Here is a 21,693-nt window from a genome sequence, read left to right as displayed (position 1 = left end):
TAAACCTATTTATAGTGGTTTTATTCCTAATTTCCTCTCATATGCTTCTTTCATGGGACATGGACCTAATAATTTTTGTACTAGTTTACTGTAACAGATTATTCTTAAATCTGACACACAGTGAAGCTACAGTTTTACATATTATGAATAAGAGAAATACCACCACATAAATTCCCAGGAACAGTTTGCACCTTTCTTTCTTGTGATTAATTTGTATTCTACTTTTATACTTATTTATGCAAGTTATAATTAATTGTGCAAAAATGAAATATGTTTGTAATCCAAAACTGGGAAGAAAAATGTTAGCACATACTTCAGTTTTTCACAACCCTCTTACTTTCTAGCCTTCAGTCATCTATCTTGTAATCAATTTGTAATCTTACAGGCAGTGTTCAATCACAATATATTTCTTATATTTTTCCAAGTCACGGAAAAAAAATATATTCCTAGTATTGCTGCATAGTTTGACAGTCTTAATCCATCCTGAGGGTTCTTTCTCCAGTCTGGATTAGCAAAAGAGGTCAAATCTATATAGCCCAAAGAGCCATATTTTTCACCTCATCAGGTATTGAATGTTTGCCCAGTCCTTTTCATCAAGATGTTTGAATAACATGTAAACTATTTCACCTTGAAACCTAGACAAAAGATTTGTTTCCATTCTATTCAGGTTTTGTCGCTGGATTTACTGGTAGCCAGTAAGAACCTCAGGTTTAAAGGCTTTATTCAAAGGTTAGCAGAAAATGGGCTACGGTTTGAAGCTATTTCAGATTTCCAGGATGACATGAGCGTAGCGAGAGGTATCTCTTTTTGTTAAAGAGCTACCTTTGTGATAGTTAAATCCAGTGAGATTACTTTCTTCTGTAACAGCTCCAAAATGAAGTTTTATATCCAAAACAGGCCACAGTCTGGTTTTTTTAAATTAAATTAAATAGCGTTTCTTTCCTGTCTTCCATGGTGTTTCTGACCGTACTAATTTACTTTCAAGTCCTTCTTACTTCCCCTCTGTGTAATGGTATTTCGGTTAGAGTAATGTAGATGCTTTGTATGAGAGCAGTCACGTAGGGTATGTTTGCATTTCACGTCTGGTCCACGTTAGCAACCCACTGCTTTCCCAGTTTGGTGTATGAGGCTCGCTGGATGGATACTCATGCAGTTCAAAGAGTATCTTTAGCTTGAACAATTCTTGCATAGTTACAGTTGCTATGGTATGTCTGCACAGATCTCATGCATCTATCAAAATCTTCAAGGCAAGGCTGGCATTACACACCTTCTCCCACCCCAGCGAGTTACAGTCATTCCACTCTTGTGGCGCAGAGCAAGGACCTTTCTTCATGTGGGTTAGGTGTGACTATAGGCTCAAAGGGGATTTCAGGCTACAAACAAGGCTGTGACGTAGCCTGGGCTTGAGGCATTAATAATGTGGATGGTCAATGAGACAGAGCATAAAAGCAGGTTCAATTAACTTTGTAAAGTAAGTTGCAGCTCTGTCATCAGAGGGTTGAGTTCTCTTATGTGTAACTCTCATTGAAATTGATGTTAAATGTGCAAACTGGGGTGACAGCTGGGTGTTCCAGCGGAACAAATGAAAGGTTTCTTGGAATTCAGGTCTGCTTTAGCAGCTTTGGCTGCTAAAACCAACATCTAATTATACTAATATTTAAACAGTCATGGCTTTGAATAGTCATGGAAATATTTCCACCCATCGTCTTGGTGATGTGTTCATGAGCCCGCTGTATAGAGTACTGCTCCTCTTTCTTACCCAGCAATCATTCTTACTACACTCCTACAGCCCCTTCATCACTTCTGCTTTATTCCTATTACTTTTCTTCTTCATATGACTTATGCTTTCCTACCTGTACCTTTTGAAAGTAGAAAGCTCATACTTTGCTTGTTCACAAGAAAGATCTCTGCCACCCATTTCAATACCCTGGGCAATTACCTGTAAGATCATTTCACAAATGAAAGAAAGGAATTCTGAATTACTATTACTTTCTTACTTTACAAGATCTTTGAGATGGATGTAAAATTGCAGAACAGAAAAAGCACAGTTTTAGGTGCGCTAGAGTATCTGAGGCACAGGCACAGAGCTGGTAAATCTGACTGGGGATATCTACACTTATGTGGACTGGGGTAAATTAATTTTAGCATCTAACATTACTTAGGCAACTGAATCCCAATAACTGTATTGTAAATGATGTGACAGCTTTTTATTGCATCAATGTTGTTAACTTCCATCAATCAAAATTAATCAAAATTGGATTTATTCCTTTAAAAAAAAAAAGAATCTGAATTTTAGTCTAAATGTTTTCATTGTTCTAAAAATTGAACTCTATTTAATTCTGCATGCTTTCTTCTGGGAACTACTGGTATTTCCGTATTACATTTCTAGTTAAGTATAATTTTGTCATTGTTTCAGTGTCAGTGTAGTGAGGCACATAATTTGACTTTTTACCATAAAACTTGACTATGTTGGATTTTCTGGAAAATTATTTTATGGTCCTCAGCCTACTGAAATGGCATCCTTTTTTTTTAATCCCAGTAGGGAATTTGATGAAGCAAAACTAATTGTACTTCTTGGTGACACAAGTGTAGGGCTCAAGAGGTCAAACCTTAGAGGTCTTCGGCCAATGTGCAGAATTTGCATAACAGGCTTACTGTTAGAACTGTGAGCAACAGAAATAAAAGGAAGTTGTGCGTCTCCTTTGGTTCCTTTGGCATCTGCATATTGAAGATGAAAGAATTTTAAAATACAAAGTATACCTTTTGCATGAATCAGAAATATGACCAATAGCGTTTCACTGTCACATTCGTATAGTGCTGTGCTTTAGCATGGCGTATGTTACCGCCAGACCTTGAAAGAGAAAACAACCCTTTTCAAGAACATTACTGAGTGCATGCTTAACTTAAAGCAAGACTGAGAGCAAGTATGTCCTTATGATCAATTTAACTAGGAATGCTTCCCCAAACAAAATTATATGCTAGATGGCCACCAATTGCCGAGTTATAATTTTATTTTTAAAGTAAATGTAATACTGGCAGCCTTGAGGTTGCTGGATTGCAGTAATGACTGGTATTTATATCAGATTCATTAGCATGCCAGTGAAAAATTTTATGTGACAAAAATCCATTTGGCTAATGAACCACCTTTTAATTAGATCTTGAATTTTCAAAAGAATACAGCTTGGTTTTTTTCCTCAGTAATGTAATATAACTGCATGGAACAGTTGCAAAAATGAATTGAATGACAAAAATATTTTCAAGTGAATTAAGCAGACTACTTGTTAGGTGCTTAGATGTCTAAGGCTTTGTTTAACTCTGCCAGACTGGACTGAAGCCAATAAAAAGGGCCAGGTTACATAATGAAGGGTGTTTTCTTCTGTTTCATAATAGAAACTTTGGGTTTGAGAAAGCCTTGATAAAGCCAAGATACTTATGGCTTCTTCTGGTGGTTTATACAGTTATTTTGACATGCAAGTGTTAATGAGCATGCATGTAGTATCTTGCAGATGTTATACAATCAGCCATACACTAAGCCTGAAAAGAAGCACTTTAAAAAAAAAATAAAAAATGTCCCCAAACTTGACTGGTTTAAGGTGTAGATGTGTCAGAACTGAGACTGTAAAATGTAGCTTGTCATTTCAGCAGATACTTGTTAAAACATGAATAAATACAGACTGTCTTAGAAAGAAATTTAGTCAGTAACTGTAGCTGTAGATTTCTAGCTCTTTTTTGCATTGTTTCTGATCAGTAGTTTTAAGATTGCTGTAATTAGCCAGTTCTTTATTTAATCTTCCTGTAAAACAAAAGAAATGAGTGGTGTTGAGAGGTAGCTATTTGAGAGAAGCACATTCTGTCATGACTTCTGAAACCTCCCCCCTTGCACTGTTCTTTCATTCTACTCTTTTTCACTATCCCAACAGTTCCTCCAGTCCTGGTCAGTCTTCATCACTAACTATAAAATCAGTGTTGCTGTGCCTGAGAATGCATGTCCTGATACCTGACCTGAGCTTTCCGAGGGGCAGGAATACAGCTCTAGCCAACGCATATCATATCGTACTGTCTGGGGAGAAGTGCCATGAACAACTGGGGAAAGCACTCACTGAGCAGTAAAAAGGCAGGTGAAATTCAAGGAAATAAATATGCACACACACACCCAATTTCACTTCATATGTAAAATGAAGCAGACCATTACCTTTCAGGAATGAAGTCTTCAAGTCATGACAGATAGTTTCATGTGAATATTTGTTGAAAAATCAATAGCTTTCAAAAAAGCAAATTGAATGCTAGGAATTTTTAGAAAAGAAATAAACCCCCAAAACATTATGCCACTTTACAAGATCTAGTGCTTCCACGCTTCAAATATCTTGTAGTTCTCACTTCTTCATCTCAAAAACTATATGGTAAAATTGGACCATGTTCAGGAAAGGACAACGGGATGTTTTAAAGCACACAAAAAATTGTCATGTAAGGAGTAACAAAAAAACCTCTTCAGCCTGGGGAAAAAAAAAAAAAGGAAGACTGACAAGATGTATGATAGAGACTTTAGAACTGTGAGTGGCTGGAGAGGTTGTATAGGGCTGGGTTTTTCACTCTCTCCAACTGAACACCAACAGTGTTCAGTACACTAACTGAAGTGCACCAAAGCATGTTTGTAGGAGCCAATTCAGAAGAAACAAAAGGATGTACTCCTTCATGCAGCGTGTAGCTGAGCTGTGGAACACTTTGTCAAAGGATGCTGCAGAGCCTAACATTTACATCAGCACAGGGGACACTAGGAGTAGAAGTCTGCTGTGAATTACTTGTGCAGCTTGTGCAAAACTGAGGCATCCGAATTGTACATGGTGGGAGGACAGAAGGGTACATGGAGGCAGTATCATATGTGCTTAGATGTTCTTACACACTTCCTTAGGCGTAGGGCTCTGTTAGATGTAGGATACTGAGCTAGTCAGGCATTTGACTCTTATATTCTTTATCTCTTCCCCCCGCCCCATATTGTATTCCCAGTTAATAACACTGCCTACACTGATGTTATCCACTGTCTTGTTGCAGTGATCTAGTACTGTTTAGGAATGTTTTGCAGTCTGCCGTTAATCTGAAAAGAATTCTGTTTCTCAGAAAGGCAGTCAATTCCCAGAAATGCTGTTAGGGATAAAATAAATATTGCTAGACAAATTATTTTGGGGAAATACTTAATTCCATGAAGTTACTTCATTTCATGGTTTTACGATTGATCCTGGAGAGAAGGAAAAGCTGAGACTGTAGTTTACCCTGCTGAACTTTTTACTCACTTCAAGTTGTTTTATGTTGGACAGTTCTAGTATCAGTCAATATACAGAACCAAAAATTTTCACTTGCTGAGATACAACACTTATTTTTAAGGAACTATGTATATGTTTCTTATCATATAGATCAGAAGTAGTTTATAACTGCTTTCTAAAGTTTTTCTTCATACTAATGAGAAGATGATCTCTTTTTTTTAATGCCTGGCTAGCTGATCATGTTTCAGCTACCAGGGACTTGAGATTTGAGTCTAGAAAAGGTCTGATATACAAGCATGTAAGAATTTCAATCCTATGGCAGATCCTAGATCAGGTAGAAGTAAAGGAAGGAACCACTGGCTTTCCTACATTGTGCTTTGGACTGGAATAACCATATTTTACATAATTTTGTTAATTTTTGTTTCAGCTGTGATATGTGATATCCTATTACACCCACCTACTTCCTGAGTTCTGTACAAATATTATGTAGTTTGCAGGAGGAAAATATAATTAACAGTATTTTCTGAATATTTAATGTAGAACTTCACCACTCCTCCAGTTCTAACAGGAAATTGTGAAGAATGGGACTACAAAGGTATATGTTAAACCAGGATTAAAACTCTTGAAAGGTTGTAGTAAAATGTATGTTTACTTTGGCTAAATATATATGACTGCTGTATCCTGGCACTGAATCAACCTGATAGGTCACTCATATGCATCAAAATGTTGACGGTAGAATGAATGTGGTAACTGAACAGCATCTTGTCTGAATGCAGTAGTTTCAGTTGGCAACCATTTTTAACAGTTGAGGAGAAGCCACTCATGGATGCCACTATAAATTAATCTTTAGGTCACAGATGTTATTCATGTAGCATATATGTCATTACACGTTATTAAAAAAAAAAAACAGGATGCCAGGAGAAGCTTAAATGTAAAGGAAATAGTTTGAATCTTTACTCAAAGAAAGCTAAAAGATTTTAGCAATCTATTATCACTTCCACACACCTGCATTTTCACAAAGGAAGGTATCTAAATACGCGGCATAATTTATTTTCCGAAGTACTGTTCACCTCTAGCTTCTTGAGAAATCTATGAAAGCAGGGGGAATATTCAACAGCTATGAAAATGGGAAAAAGTGTCCAGTGGTTGTATGTAATGATTAAGTCAGAAATTGTACCAAAGAAAAGAAATAAAATAAATTATTTTTCAGGAAATTAATAGAGAAAGAAGACAGCCTACAGACTGTTTTTTAACTGCTTCATTGTCCCATGTTTAATACAGCCAGCTCATGATTAGCTGAGGCAAGTGGGGCTTTGGAACACCTTAGATGAAATAGAAGCATGGATAATAATAAAATACTGTAAAATAGGCCATTCAGTATTACCGTTTAAGTTTAGTGGAAAAAAGAATGCAAGGCAGTGTCAGTGACACAGCTCAGATTCTCATACAAGTGCTGACAGGAACTGAGAAAAACACATCTCAGTGCTCCGTAAATATGACAATACTGCTTTGCTGACATTTTTGATAAATAAAAGCCCATTTGTGAATCATCATGTGCCAAAGTAAAGGTAATCCATGTGTTTAATTGAGACTTGACTGCAAGCATATCTAAAAATTGCATCCTTTGGAGAATCTTTTTCATTGGTGGTGGGACTTGAACATATGTGAAAACTTAGTTCAGAGGATTTGCAGGATTTGGTGATCAATTCCCTTTGCCTAGTTATCCAATTTTCCTAAGACTGCAAAAGTCAATGTAGGTCTGTCTGTGCCTCTAAGTTTATATGGTAGTGTTTCAAAGATCACAATGATAACGTTTAACATTTAATTGATAAAAGCATAACATGGCTTTGGAGTTTCTCTAGGCTCATGATGCACTGAACAGTCATTCATAGATACCTGCATTAAAAAAAAAAAAGTCAGCTGCATCTTTTGAAAGGTTGTGTGATGCAGAGCAACTTAGGTTCCTCATGACTCAGTAGTGACACTGAGTGTACTGATGCCAGTCTTACAAGAGTGTGAACCAAAGTAATCTCTTTCTACTAGCTGCAGCCCTCATGCTGAGATGTCACTACTGAATATCTGACCATTGCAGAGAGGTGTTCAGTGCTTGCTTTCTGTTCCTGCCTTGGTTAAGCAGAAAAAGTAAGTATCAGTTGTCACTGGATATGTGACATAGCATAGCTGTAGGTCTTTAGGAGGTGAAGTAAATAATTTAAGGTGTCAGACTGGCATGTTTGCTTCTGTTATAATTAGATGTAAATATTAATGTGGCTGGTTTTGCAGGAGAGGATGGAGATTCCTTAATGACTCTGAACAGAGTGATCCTACAGCTACAGGAATGCATTTTTACTAGTTTTGAGCATGAATTTTTACTTATTAATTTAGAATAATAGAATCATGGAAAAGACCTTTAAGATCAATGAATCCAGCCATTCACCTAGCACTGCCAATTCCACCACTAAACCATGTCCCTAAGTACCACATCTGTGTGTCTTTTAAATACCTCCAGGGATGGTGACTCAGTCACTTCCCTGGGAAGCCTGTTCCAATGCTTGACCACTCTTTCAGTGAAGAAATTTTTCCTAATATCCTATCTAAACCTCCCCTGGTGTAACTTGAGGGCATTCCCTTTTGTCTTATTGCTTGTTACCTGGGAGAAGAGAACAAAACCCTCCTCCCCTCAGCCTCCTTTCAGGCAGTTGCAGAGAGCAATAAGGTCTTCCCTCCTCCTTTTTACCAGGCTAAACAACCCCAGTTCCCTCAGCTGCTCCTGTAACAGTGGTTACAGTATACTAAAATCTTAATTGGAATCCTTTCACGGTCTGTTTCTTGCAAATCTCCATCACCTTTCTCTCACTATCTTTTGTCTTGTAGCTCTCCCTCTCTTTCTTCCTCTCATCTTAATCCTTGACCCTGGGCAACTTTCAGCCAACTCCTCCATTTATTACTTCCTCTGCTTTGTCTCTCTGTTTGGCATTTTGACTGGCTCAAACACTGTCACTGCCCCATTTTTTCTGCCTTCTGTTCACTAAAATCTCTCACTCCTTATACCTCAGATATTTTGAGAAATTTCAGTATTTGTTTGAAGACAAATAATGTAGGTCCTTTTCCATTAAAAATAGATTATTGTTCTCCATCTCTTTCAGTCAATAGCTGAACCTACCCTGTGTTACGTTGTTTGAAATATGTTGCCTTTCTTTTTTTAAGCTGTCAAATATCGTGTCCTGTGATATTTTGTTTGTTTAGTATTAAGTGCAGAGTTAAGCATAAAATTGTAGTTGATACTATACGTTAAGTCCTTCCAGCTGTAAGAGTCTGGCACAGCTGTATGTGCTAAGTTAGAGGATTACAACACAGAATCATAGAATCATAGGATCATTTAGGTTGCAAAAGACCTTTGGATTCATCAAGTCCAATTGTTAACCCAGGACTGCCAAGCCCACCGCTAAACCATGTCCCTAAGCACCACATCAACACGCTTTTTAAACACCTCCAGGGATGGTGATTCCACCACCTCCCTGGGAAGCCTATTCCAGTGCTTGACCACCCCTTCGTTGAAGAAATTTTTCCTAACATCCAATCTAAACCTCCCCTGGTGCAACATGAGGCCATTCCCTCTTCTCCTCTTGCTATTATCTGGGAGAAGAGACCAACAGCCTCCTCGCTACAGCCTCCTTTCAGGTAGTTGTAGAGAGCAGTAAGGTCCCCGCTGAGTCTCCCTGTTTCCAGACAATGCCACCCCAGTTCCCTCAGCTGCTCCACATAAGAGTTGCTCTACAGACCCTTCACCAGCCTCGCTGCCCTTCTCTGGACACGCTTCAGCATGAACTGAGGGGCCCAAAACCGAATACGGTATTTGAGGTGCGGCCTCACCAGTGCCCAGTACAGGGGGACGATCACTGCCCTTGCCCTGCTGGCCACACTGTTTTGGACACAAGCCAGGATGCTGTTGGCTTTCCTGGGCACCTGGGCACGCTGCTGGCCCACGTTCAGCTGGCCATCAACCAGCACCCCCAGGGCCTTTCCCACCAGACACTTTCCAGCCGCTCTGCCCCCAGCCTGTAGCGTCACGTGAGGCTGTTGTGACCCAGGTGCAGGGCCCGGCACTTCTCCTTGCTGAACCTCATACAGTTGCCCTTGTCCCATCAGTACAGCCTGTCCAGATCCCTCTGTAGACACTTACTACCCTCCAGCAGATCAAAACTCTGCCCCCCCAACTTGGTGTTGCCTGCAAACTGACTGAGGGTGCACTCAATCCCCTCGTCCAGACCATCGATAAAGATACTAAACGGGACTGGCCCCAATACTGAGCCCTGGGGAACACCACTTGTGACTGGGTGCCAGTTGCGTGTATCTCCATTTAGTGCCACTCTTTGGGCTCAGCTGTCCAGCCAGCTCTTAACCCAGCGCAGAGTGCACCCATCCAGGCCATGAGCAGCCAGTGTCTCCAGGAGAATGCTCTGGGAGATGGTGCCAAAGGCTTTACTAAGGTCTGGGCAGACAACATCCACAGCCTTTCCCTAATCCACTCGGTGGGTCATATTGTGGTAGAAGGAGATCAGGTTATCAGGCAGGACCTGCCTTTCCTAATCCCACGCTGGCCGGGCCTGATCCCCTGGTTGTCTTGCACATGCTGTGTGATGGTGCTCAGGCTGATCTGCTCCATAACCTTCCCCAGCACTGAGGTCAGGCTGACAGGCCTGTAGCTCCCCAGATCCTCCTTCCTGCCCTTCTTGTAGATGGGCATCACATTGGGTGACCTCCAGTCTGCTGGGACCTCCCCAGTTTGCCAGGACTGTTGATAAATGATGGATGTATAAAATAAAACCCCACAGAAAAACAACAATGCTTAAATCCTGCAAAAATATTGAACAGAAGCATTTAATTATTTTAATTAATTCTATATCTTTCTTCATTGGACAGTATCTGTAACCACTTTCCAGGAAAATATCAAGCTAAAATGTGTTTTCATTTCTTCTAGATTATTATATATTAATCATTGCGTATGGATATATGTACCAAGGGCTGCATCTGTAACTTAATAGATAGCATTCCTGCAGATAGGAATTTGGGACTGTCTGTAGTAGGGATAGGACAGATTTCATATTGGGGTGAAGGCATGTAAGATGGTATTTTGTTATTTAATAGGTGTTAGTGTATTGTTACGAATTACAGTTGGAGCTGTTACTGCTGCCTGTCACTTGTGCTTTCAGTTCATATGAATTCATCAAATTTCAATAATTTCTGATAAAATTATACATCTTGTGTGCTTAGCTTAAATTGAGGTTTTTAAAATGTCAGCTGAAATTACTTACCGGCTTGTGAAAAACAGGCTGGAGAAAAATTTTGTTTTGCAACAAAAAGAACCTTATATTAAAATATTTGAAGGAAGCTATTAAATTTTTCTGGAGGATATTTTTTGTCAGGAATATATTTTTATCTTTCTGTCAAAGTGGCTAAGTAACACAACCTCAAAAAAGAAAAATCATTTGCACATGTCGTTGAGTCTTATTCTTAGCATTTTTTGAAAAATATTACATCTGCAGGGGCCATGCTCCATCCAGCCTGTGCTGTTTCTTCCCACTACCAGAGCCCTAGGCAGTGTACAAGAAGTTGTGACCTTTCTTTAAATGAAAGACAAGAGCTGGAATAGAAGGAAGGAAAGGCAACCAAGAAAAGGAGCCAGTGCTTAAGGTCATTCTTGAATTAACAGCTTGGCGGTTAACTCCCAGAGGATAGATTGACACCATGTAACTGCAGAAATATCCAGCTGATGTGGAGTTCAACTGGTATGTCTGCATGACGTAGCTCAGAATCAGGAAGAGATACTAATTTATGTCTGAAACTCGTATAGTTTCACACATATATATATATTCATATATGTACTCTATAGCTATGTACAATAGCAGAGCTCTGCAGGGCTCATTAAAAAGAATGTAGGGCTGTACTAGTAGTACTATTAGCTATTAGGTTAGTATCTTTGATGCCACTGCTTCAGACGTCCTTCCAGTTGGATGTAGAAAATTAGTGTAACAAAGCTTTTTGTGGGACCTTACAGAAGAAAATGATCTGGCAGATCTCTATGTTAAGTGGATTCTCAAGTTGATTCTGCTCATTCACAACATGTTGTAGTCACTCTCACTCAAGATTATGCGTATGTTAGAGGAATCTGGCCAGCATTGCTAACAAGGTTATAGAGAACAAGAGACACCAGCTGTCAAAACCTTACTGCATCTCTTGGGTTCTTCTAGACTGGTGCCAAAACAGGTTTTTTACCCTGTAAGGATAGAAAAGATAACCTAAACATAAAAAAAAAGTTTTTCTTTTACCCCTAAGAATCAACAGTTAGTATGGTATGATCCTTTTTCCACAGAATCTTGTGTATTTTGTCTGTCATGGATATTAAGCCATGTTGCTGCCCATTGTTTCCTGTTTTTCAGTGTCTTTCAGACAGTCATGTTTCTTCCTGTTGGGTAACAGGCAAAAGAATGTCACATCCAATGCAGTGTTATTCCAGAATGAGGAGGAGGAACAGCACAGGCCATGTGGTGTAACTCTCTTGCCATCCTCCAACTGATATCAGAGTGCAGTTTTTCACTGATGAATCATATGCACCATGGTCTAGATATAAATAACACAGTGTTAATCAGTTTTGTTGCTGTCAGTAGTGTCCCTGGTTATCTATACAGGCTATTCTTTCTGTTGTTGCTTCTGGTGCTTTTGCACATTTCTGCCTGTACTTCATTAATACAAATCTTAATACTTGTACTAAATATTTTAATATAACATTTGTGCAATGTAGTGGTGACCTAAGTGACCTTTGCAAATAGGTTCAGCAGTGTTAGAGCTTATTCTAGCAGTTTTCAACATTTTAAAGTGTATTGTAAAAGATGTAGACCATTTACAATCGATCTTATTACATATGTCATGTTTTTTCATTTACATAATGCCCAAACTAAGTCTTGCTGGTGGTGACTTTGACTTTCTGGTAGTCAACAGAAGAGTGAGAGCCAGCAAGTAAGGAGAAATAGTCTAAAAAGCACATGACAAAAGTAATGTAAACATTTTAATTCATTAAATAGCTTATGAAATTTACTTAACCTGCTGACATTATGGTCAAGGACTCTTGTAGCCTCCATTCCTAGCTTGCTGCCTAAAAACTGTTAGCTTCCAAATGTATAGCTTTCTGTTTGGATTTTCTATATACCTCTTTATTCTCCTTATTGCACTAGGCACAGCTTTGTAATCTTGAATTTCCGACTACTGCTTGCAAGGTCAAATCTCGCTAAACAAAATAAGGCGTAAAGAATTTAAACATCAGTCTCCACCTCCACATTATTTTATCTCACTGGCTGAGGCCCCAAATCAGAAAACCAATTGTAAAAAACCACAGTGAAACACTCCCCAGGTAGTAGACAGTAATGATGGTATTACGAATGCTTCAGGTTTTGGTAGTGGCTTTGAGTGTAGTCTGTAACAAATATGGTATGTACTATGATTGTATAGAAGTGACTTCAAGTAATGAAACAAGCAGTTGTAAACTGGGTTTGTGAAATTATCATTATCTGTTTAGAATACCACAAGACATTTAATATATGCTTAATGCCAAAAGCATATGTGAATTGTCAGATATTTCAAAACCTTGTATGGAATTTTTGTATGTCTATAAACTGCTAACTTGGGAAATATTGTATAATTAATATATGTTGATTGGATATTTAACTAGATCAATTTGGGTATTATTCAAATCTGGAAGTTACTGTGAGCACTGAAATTCTTTGGCGTTAAAAATGAGTCTTTTACTAAAAGTTCCTGGCATTGCAGCTCAGAACCTTGGCCTGAACACTGATTGTGGGATTTGGCCGAGGACACGTGAAACACCTTTGGGAATAGTAAGAGATTCAGAATTTGCACCAAAGTGCCAACTGTTTCCTGTGTTATGTCATCTTTGGGTTTTTTGTATTTTTGTTACTTTGCTTAAAATGCCAGTTGTGAACACTTGGAGAGCATCCCCGCCTGCATCTGAAAACAAGATTTGGCTGGAAAGTGGCAAGGCAGGTCCTGCTTATTATTTGCTCAGTGTAACTAAATTTGTTAAATTTGAGTACATGATAAAGCACTGTACTGAATGGGGTCAAACAGTAACTTGCAGGACTGTATCCTAATTCAGCAAATACGTTCTGTACTTGTAACTAGAGTTTCTGTTCCTCAGGATTCTTGAGCACCTGTTGGATGGTTTACACAGCATTGAAACTTCAGTATGGTTCTGTCATCTTTCTGCTCATGATCTTTCTTTTTCTCTTTTTCTTTTTCTTTTTCTTGTTCTTGTTCTTGTTCTTGTTCTTTTTCTTGTTCTTTTTCTTGTTCTTTTTCTTGTTCTTTTTCTTGTTCTTTTTCCTCATCCAAATTGTACTAGTTCTTTTATTCTTGTAGCTATTAGGGTTTGCTCTATTAGAGATAGGGGTTTTTTTGTCTAGTATAGATTGAGGTGGAAGAAAAAAGCGGTATAAAGTATATAAATTACTGTAAATGTAAACCCTTAATACAAAAAAATAAATCAAATTAAATGTCAACAGTCTAAATGGAAAGTTATTTTAATACAAACCCATGAAATTTATACAAGGATTTGATAGGATTTGATAGATGTTGCTAGGTTTGGGACCATTCCAAAGAATTTTTTTAAAAGCTTTGAGTTGTATCACATACTCTTGCAGTTGATACATTCTGCATTAAGAAGTTGCACAAGTGTCTTTCACAAGAAAATACTTTGGATTTCCTCCACATTCTTATGTTTAGTAGTTGCACACTCCAATTTTCTAGGCCAGAGAGCTTTATCTTCACTGTTCTTTGTTGTTCTTGTTTTAATGTTAGAGGTTCATGTCAAGGCTATGTACAATTTATCTCCTCCTGTGGGTGGATAGCCTACTTTGAGTTTGCACTTCAGAACACATTCATCTTTATTTGCTAGCTGGAGAGGGAGGTTTAACTTTATTTTACTTGCTAATAGATTTCTCTGTTAACAATTGGATGGATTTGAAGCCACTTAAACATTTTCTCCATTATTTGCAGTTTTAAATTGTATTAACTGCTGGGAGAAAAAGAACACAAAAGACAGTAAATTGATGATTGTTTTGGATATTGATACTTCAGGAGCTTCTAGCTTCTAGCTTTATTATGGGGACACCAATCCTCAACTGCCACCACTGCAGGGTGTTGCTGCTCCAGGGCTTTGTTCCTACACTCACTGCATTCAGGGGGTTGATTTAAAATTTGTACTCAGTACTGTGCCATGCAGGCTCCTTTGTTAGAGCAGTCTAGCAAGCAGCAGGCCTAACATTTGCTTTTCATAGTCATCATGCAAGAATGGTTCCTTAAATGTACTGTGGAAACACACGCAATCTTCAGCAAGGATTTTGCTAAACTGCTTATAGTACAAAACACCTCATCCTCCACTACAGATTAAATAGAAATACAGGAAATAGGGAGAAAGATGACAAAAAGTCATATATGTCTTCATTCCCAAAGACAGCATTTAGCTTCTTTTCCCAGTTTCTCTAGTCTTGTACTTAACCACAGATTTTCTTAATTTATTAGTCTACCTAGTGTGCAATGTTCACTTTTCTGCATAGAAAGGTACATACTGCTATATATTCTATCAAATACAATACAAAGAACTCTATTGATACTAAGAATTCTTTTCAGTTTATTCTCAAGTCTGTAGCACAGCAAACAGCTTCCTACTATGTGCTTCCTTCCCATAAAGGAAATCTGGAAAATTAAAAGGAAAGGAGAGCTCCATCTGGATTTTTTAATTCCCTTTTAGCTTTTCTTATTTTTCTCCCTAGTTATTCATATTTCTCTAACTTCAAAGCAGTGTTTAGCTCCAGAAGAGGAAATCTTCTTGACCTCTGTGTCAGCTACATACCTGGGAACATTTGGTGCAGAATTTATATGTTTATACTGAATTTCTGTTTTTATGTACTAACATACCACAGATGGCATGTGCATGGAACTGTGCAGTATCACCTACCTACAGAATCTGAAACTGCTGAGACTACTTCCAATGCTATTTTTAATTTGAGATTTATTAAATTGGTGTCTGTAGCAACAAAGAGAAGAGAGAAATTTTAAACAGGAAAAATCAGGAACCATTTACTGCCTGATTTAGAAAGAACAAGGTCAGGCAAGAGGGATGGATCATGACATTTGAGGTGCACAAAGCAAAAAAAATAGTTTTGGTAGGACCTGCATATTTTAGATTGCCATATTTTTAAAAAATATGTTGACTTTTCAGCTAAGGTTACCCTGACATTCCACCAATGATCTCAATAACATTGGTCAAGCTTACTCTATTTAAGTAAGGAAATACACCAAAGATTGTTTAACATGTTGTGACTTGCTGATGTAAGATCTTGCAACAGCTAAATCCCTACAGTAGTATCATTGTCGTCAGTTAGTAATACCTAAGTGCTCTAATTGTAGTTCTCAGGTTCAGTGTTCAGCTCTGCTGTCAAAATAAGCAACTGCCTTTAAATAAGCAACTTTGCCACTTAGACTGTTTCATTTTGTGGTCCATTTGCTGAATAAATCTACTTGGTGATTTTTTTTATTTTAAGACCCCCAAAACCTAAAAGGTCCACAGAACTTGGCATTCGAAGACTCATTCTCAAATGATGTACAAAACCTTAAATTTTATTTTATTTACCTTCTTTTCACTCCTTCCAAGAGGCAAGCAGTGAATGCAAGTATCTAATTAACATAAGAGCATTTTATTCATGCTTCACAAATAAGAGTGTTTATAACATTTACTCACATAAGCAGTAGAATTGTACATTACATAGGAATCACTATACAAAAAGAGTAACCATATTTTTATCATGTGTCATATAATGCAATCTAGAAAGAATAAAGTGTGATTAAGTGAGTAATACATAGGATGAACAATGATCAGGAAACAAAAGCTAAAAAGACAGTGTAAACATTAGTCTCAGACCTAAATGTGTCGTGGTTAAGCAAACCATGTTTCCACAGGGAATGGATATTATGACTCATCCTAATTCCTTGGACTAACAAAAAAAATAATGTTTGAGAAGCTGATTTTTTTTCCACAAGTTCTTTATCCAAGATAGTTGAGAAAGTACACACAGGCTGTCTATAGAGAGAGACTTCCCAGAGAAAACAGTGTCCTGTGAAAACTGTAGAACTCTGGATTCTACAATGGTAACTTAATAGAAATGTATTATTACATGGTATCTAATACGTCTGTTTGTTAATGTAAGAGATTGTGTTTAAAACACTTTGTATGACAAAAATGTGTCATCTGTACAGAAAAAGACAGGTATGATTACCTTATAATTAGGTAGGTTCAGCATAGGACTAGAGAATTTAGGAGATATAAACGGGGACAAGGAGCACAATGAAGTCCCCACAGCCAGGAGGAAACAGCTGGGGACCTGCTGCTTCACTTAGACACACACAGGTCTCTGGGGCCAGGTGGGATACACTGAAGGTACTGAGGGAGCTGGCGGATGAGCTTGCCAAGCCACTTTCCATCATTTATCAACAGTCCTGGCAAACTGGGGAGGTCCCAGCAGACTGGAGGTCACCCAATGTGATGCCCATCTACAAGAAGGGCAGGAAGGAGGATCTGGGGAGCTACAGGCCTTCAGCCTGACCTCAGTGCTGGGGAAGGTTATGGAGCAGATCAGCCTGAGCACCATCACACAGCATGTGCAAGACAACCAGGGGATCAGGCCCGGCCAGCGTGGGATTAGGAAAGGCAGGTCCTGCCTGATAACCTGATCTCCTTCTACCACAATATGACCCACCGAGTGGATTAGGGAAAGGCTGTGGATGTTGTCTACCCAGACCTTAGTAAAGCCTTTGGCACCATCTCCCAGAGCATTCTCCTGGAGACACTGGCTGCTCATGGCCTGGATGGGTGCACTCTGCGCTGGGTTAAGAGCTGGCTGGACAGCTGAGCCCAAAGAGTGGCACTAAATGGAGATACACGCAACTGGCACCCAGTCACAAGTGGTGTTCCCCAGGGCTCAGTATTGGGGCCAGTCCCGTTTAGTATCTTTATCGATGGTCTGGACGAGGGGATTGAGTGCACCCTCAGTCAGTTTGCAGGCAACACCAAGTTGGGGGGGCAGAGTTTTGATCTGCTGGAGGGTAGTAAGTGTCTACAGAGGGATCTGGACAGGCTGTACTGATGGGACAAGGGCAACTGTATGAGGTTCAGCAAGGAGAAGTGCCGGGCCCTGCACCTGGGTCACAACAGCCTCACGTGACGCTACAGGCTGGGGGCAGAGCGGCTGGAAAGTGTCTGGTGGGAAAGGCCCTGGGGGTGCTGGTTGATGGCCAGCTGAACGTGGGCCAGCAGCGTGCCCAGGTGCCCAGGAAAGCCAACAGCATCCTGGCTTGTGTCCAAAACAGTGTGGCCAGCAGGGCAAGGGCAGTGATCGTCCCCCTGTACTGGGCACTGGTGAGGCCGCACCTCAAATACCGTATTCGGTTTTGGGCCCCTCAGTTCATGCTGAAGCGTGTCCAGAGAAGGGCAGCGAGGCTGGTGAAGGGTCTGTAGAGCAACTCTTATGTGGAGCAGCTGAGGGAACTGGGGTGGCATTGTCTGGAAACAGGGAGACTCAGCGGGGACCTTACTGCTCTCTACAACTACCTGAAAGGAGGCTGTAGCGAGGAGGCTGTTGGTCTCTTCTCCCAGATAATAGCAAGAGGAGAAGAGGGAATGGCCTCATGTTGCACCAGGGGAGGTTTAGATTGGATGTTAGGAAAAATTTCTTCAACGAAGGGGTGGTCAAGCACTGGAACAGGCTTCCCAGGGAGGTGGTGGAATCACCATCCCTGGAGGTGTTTAAAAAACGTGTTGATGTGGTGCTTAGGGACATGGTTTAGCGGTGGGCTTGGCAGTCCTGGGTTGATAGTTGGAGTTGTTGTTCTTAAAGGTTATTTCCAGCCTAAATGATTTTATGAATCTGTAATTTTGGATATACTATTTATTTTCAGTCTGATGATATGACCATGTCCGTATCCCTGAGGTTTTAGTGCCTCATTTGTCTTACCTGTAAATTTGACAAGGTAAAGGAGTTCTTTACTAAACTCACAAAGGCTGTGTGGTAAAAGTTGCCAAGGAAGCATTAATTACTCTGCCTTCCTTCATTTACTTTGCTCTGTCTTCCATTCCCTTGGGACAATAGATGGCAGCAAATCTCTGTTTGGGCAGTCTTCCTTCTACATTCAGTGTTCATAGGAGGCAGTAACTAACCGGTATAACTGTAAAACCTGGAAGACAGTTTGAGTAGCAATTGGACTGCCTTGGAAGCCTTTTTTTCAGAAGCAAAAAAATATAATAGATGTTTTCAAATCAGTTAATTTGGCTAAAGTATAAACATATGCATTTTAAAACTTCCTAAATTTAGCCTATGATTGAATAGATATATACATGTGTTTGTATATACAGGCATAAAATATGTGACTTTTTTTTAAACACACACTCAGATATTTTAAAACATTCTTAACAAATTTATGTATCAAATAAACCTAATTCAACCACAGTCTGAAATTATAGAAACAATCTACATTTCCTCTTTGTGGATTAGAGTGGGTTGCCGATTCAATAAAGAAATAATTGTTTCCTGGATAATGGTATGTAGAAGTAAAATCCATCTGTTGGAGCTGACAGAATGGTGAACCTGAGGGAAGAATATGGCCAAGTATTTAAGAATTAGCTTAAAACAGAATAGTTAGAGAGATGGTTAAAGTTCTCCTTTCATATTCCACTGTCTGCTGTTGGTGGATGGGTCTCAGCACAGAAGTGGTTGTATGCTAATGGTGTGTACAGGTGAGAACTGTTGCAGGGAAGAATGGGGTCATCAGCCAGCAGGGTAAACCCATAGATAACAGAACATTAAGTAATTATTGGAATAAAGGGTGGAGAATAGAGGCTTGGTAACAGACTTGGGAGCTGTCTGCCAACAGCAAAAATACCATAAATCAATATGGTGTTGCATAAAATTAAATTTGGACAAAACTGAATCTCTGTAGCTGAGGGAGGTACTAATTTTTCTGGTAACCAAAAAAACATTTGCTGGGCTGAGTATTCTTAGCTATGCCATAGTTAATTATGGGAAATACCAGCTGCTACAAGAAGGAATTCCAAATGTGGCCTCTTGCTACAGCTCTGTATTGCTTATGAATCAATGAAAACTATTAGACTAATACATTATGGGTAAAATTCACTGCCACATAGGAATTTTCTCTTCAGCAGTAGCTGACCTAGAATAGACATCTCGAAACAGAGGGGAACATAGATAAAAATAATCAATTCAAATGGACTGCAGAATGCAACTGTAGTAAGGCTTTGAAGTATTGGTAGTAATGCTGAGCGGGGTGAGCAACCAGTGAATAGGTAATTACAACACCAAAATGAATTCACAAAGAGCTCTGAATGAAAGATGATAGTATTTACTGGGCTTTAATATGTATATTTGCATTTTAATGCTGTTTTGATATTACACTTTATGTAGTATCATATAAAGTAGATACATACTTTATGAAGCAGGTGTGGTTTTTATAGGTTATATGACAAGATTCCAGGTTTTTTGCAATGTAAAGTCAGTAAATACCCACAAAAACTGTAGCACTGGTATGTCACCAAAATTGGGATAAATGCTAAAAACGGGCATGATAGATTTGCTGGCATTGTGCACATATGTCCAATTACTTTAAAAATGGTGATTTGTACTTTTTATTCTCCAGTCACCTGGAGCTTTCTCTATATTTTCCACATGTTTTAATCATGTAAGTAGAGTGACCAGAGGCAACTGGGCTAATTGTATAGAACAATAAAGATGAGGTCAAAGTTCAACTGATAAATTGTATTCAGCTTATTATACTACAAAGCATAATGTTTGTATCCCTGAACTTAAAGTTTTCTAAATATCAGAATGACTTATATAATGATGTAAGGGCCAACAAGAAAAAGTCTAGCAAATGTGTAAAAATACACGGAAAAGCAGTGATTCAGAAAGTCAGAAAGCAATTCTTTCATTAGATACCTGATCTTAAATATGTCACATCTGGACTTGAAAGTGTCCTAATATATGCTGTCTTGTGTTTGAATACCTTGATATAGTTCTATATCATGTGCAGTGTGTAATTTCAAAAAGTGTAAGGATGTGTAATACTCTTTGTGCAGGAATGCTGTGTCTTGATAGGATCTCTTTTTGAGATTTCATGTGAATAAGAAGAAAGACAAGTTTACTCATACTCAGTTATAAAACATCAGTTTCATAACTGATTTGTACTTTGGATTTTTGGCCATTTTACCAAGTATTTCACTTTACTATGCTTATTGATAGAGTGTATTAGCCTGTATTTAAGTGAACAGGCTTACAGGTTCTGATCCTAATGCCTCTTTTTTAATATGGTCTTTTAAAATCAGGGAAAATGCAAAAAGTAAAAAATTAATTACAAAATTGTAAGTGTGGTTGCTTGTATAATGCTAAGCTACGATATGTAGCAGCCAGGAATTGTGCTAGTATCTGAATTTTTCACTAGAATGTTCCAAGATGGATGTGTCTGTGTATATGAAAGAGGGTATATATCCTATGGAGCATAAACAGATGTGTATATATCCTATATCACATCAGACATTACACTTCAGAGAACACACTGACTTAGCGGAATTCATTGGTTTTCTCATTGCTAAGTTAAAGGCTATCATTCAGAAAAAAGACATTACTCTTTTGGGGGACCAATAAACCAGCAATGCTGCAATCGGGAGGGAAAGTGCTGGGTGGTTGTCGTGCATGACAGAGGTGTGCACTTTTGGCTGTCAGGTTTTGCTCTTACTTCTCCCGGTAAATTCACACCCGTTTGTTTATAACTAAACCGTTCCAAAACTAGGTTGATACTAGAGCAATGTGAAGTGTTAAGTATTACTTCTGATGGAAAAACTGCTTTTTATGCAGTCATTGTAAGGGACTAATGTGGATTGGCATAGTCCCCACTAAGGCTGTGTTTAGTCAGTGTCAAGAAGTTTGTTTTATCAGTCTGCTGAGCTTCCTTAGCTTAGCTTTATACTTCACAGCCACCTCTGAAATATTTGTGTAAGCAAGTAAGGGTGGGCAAATAAGAGTGCCTTGGCAAAGGAGGTGAAAACTCAAGCACCTTACATACAGTGTGTGTCTGTGTATGGGGGAAAGACAAGCAGCCCACTTTTTTTGCTAGATCTGTCCCACAAAATTTAAGTACAAAAACATTGTTTTTCTTAGTGAAGATGAAGTATGTACCCCATTTATGCCATCCTGTTTTGCTTTAAACAAACAGGAGGATTGTAAGCGTATGCGTTGGTAGCATGTATCAGAAGTTTAAAAAGATATAGAACTTGCTATACTCAGAGATTATCTGCAGT

The 21,693-nt window shown here is 38.9% G+C and overlaps 1 protein-coding gene across 1 annotated transcript in view; it reads left to right on the top strand.

Annotated features, from left to right (window-relative positions):
• The window catches only part of LOC308067281 (formin-1-like), a 50,319-nt gene extending 28,626 nt beyond the window's left edge, over positions 1-21,693 (top strand). Inside the window, exon 2 of the mRNA XM_080395886.1 lies at positions 1-21,693. This exon is cut by the window's left edge and continues 14,329 nt beyond it. The gene's annotated coding sequence lies outside the window, so the exon portion shown is untranslated.

Source organism: Falco punctatus (genome assembly GCF_963210335.1).
Source record: "Falco punctatus genome assembly, chromosome: 7".
In the NCBI taxonomy this organism is placed as follows: Eukaryota; Metazoa; Chordata; class Aves; order Falconiformes; family Falconidae; genus Falco; species Falco punctatus.
The sequence above is the reverse complement of the archived record's forward strand: the minus strand, read 5'-3'. Positions and strand labels throughout refer to the sequence as shown.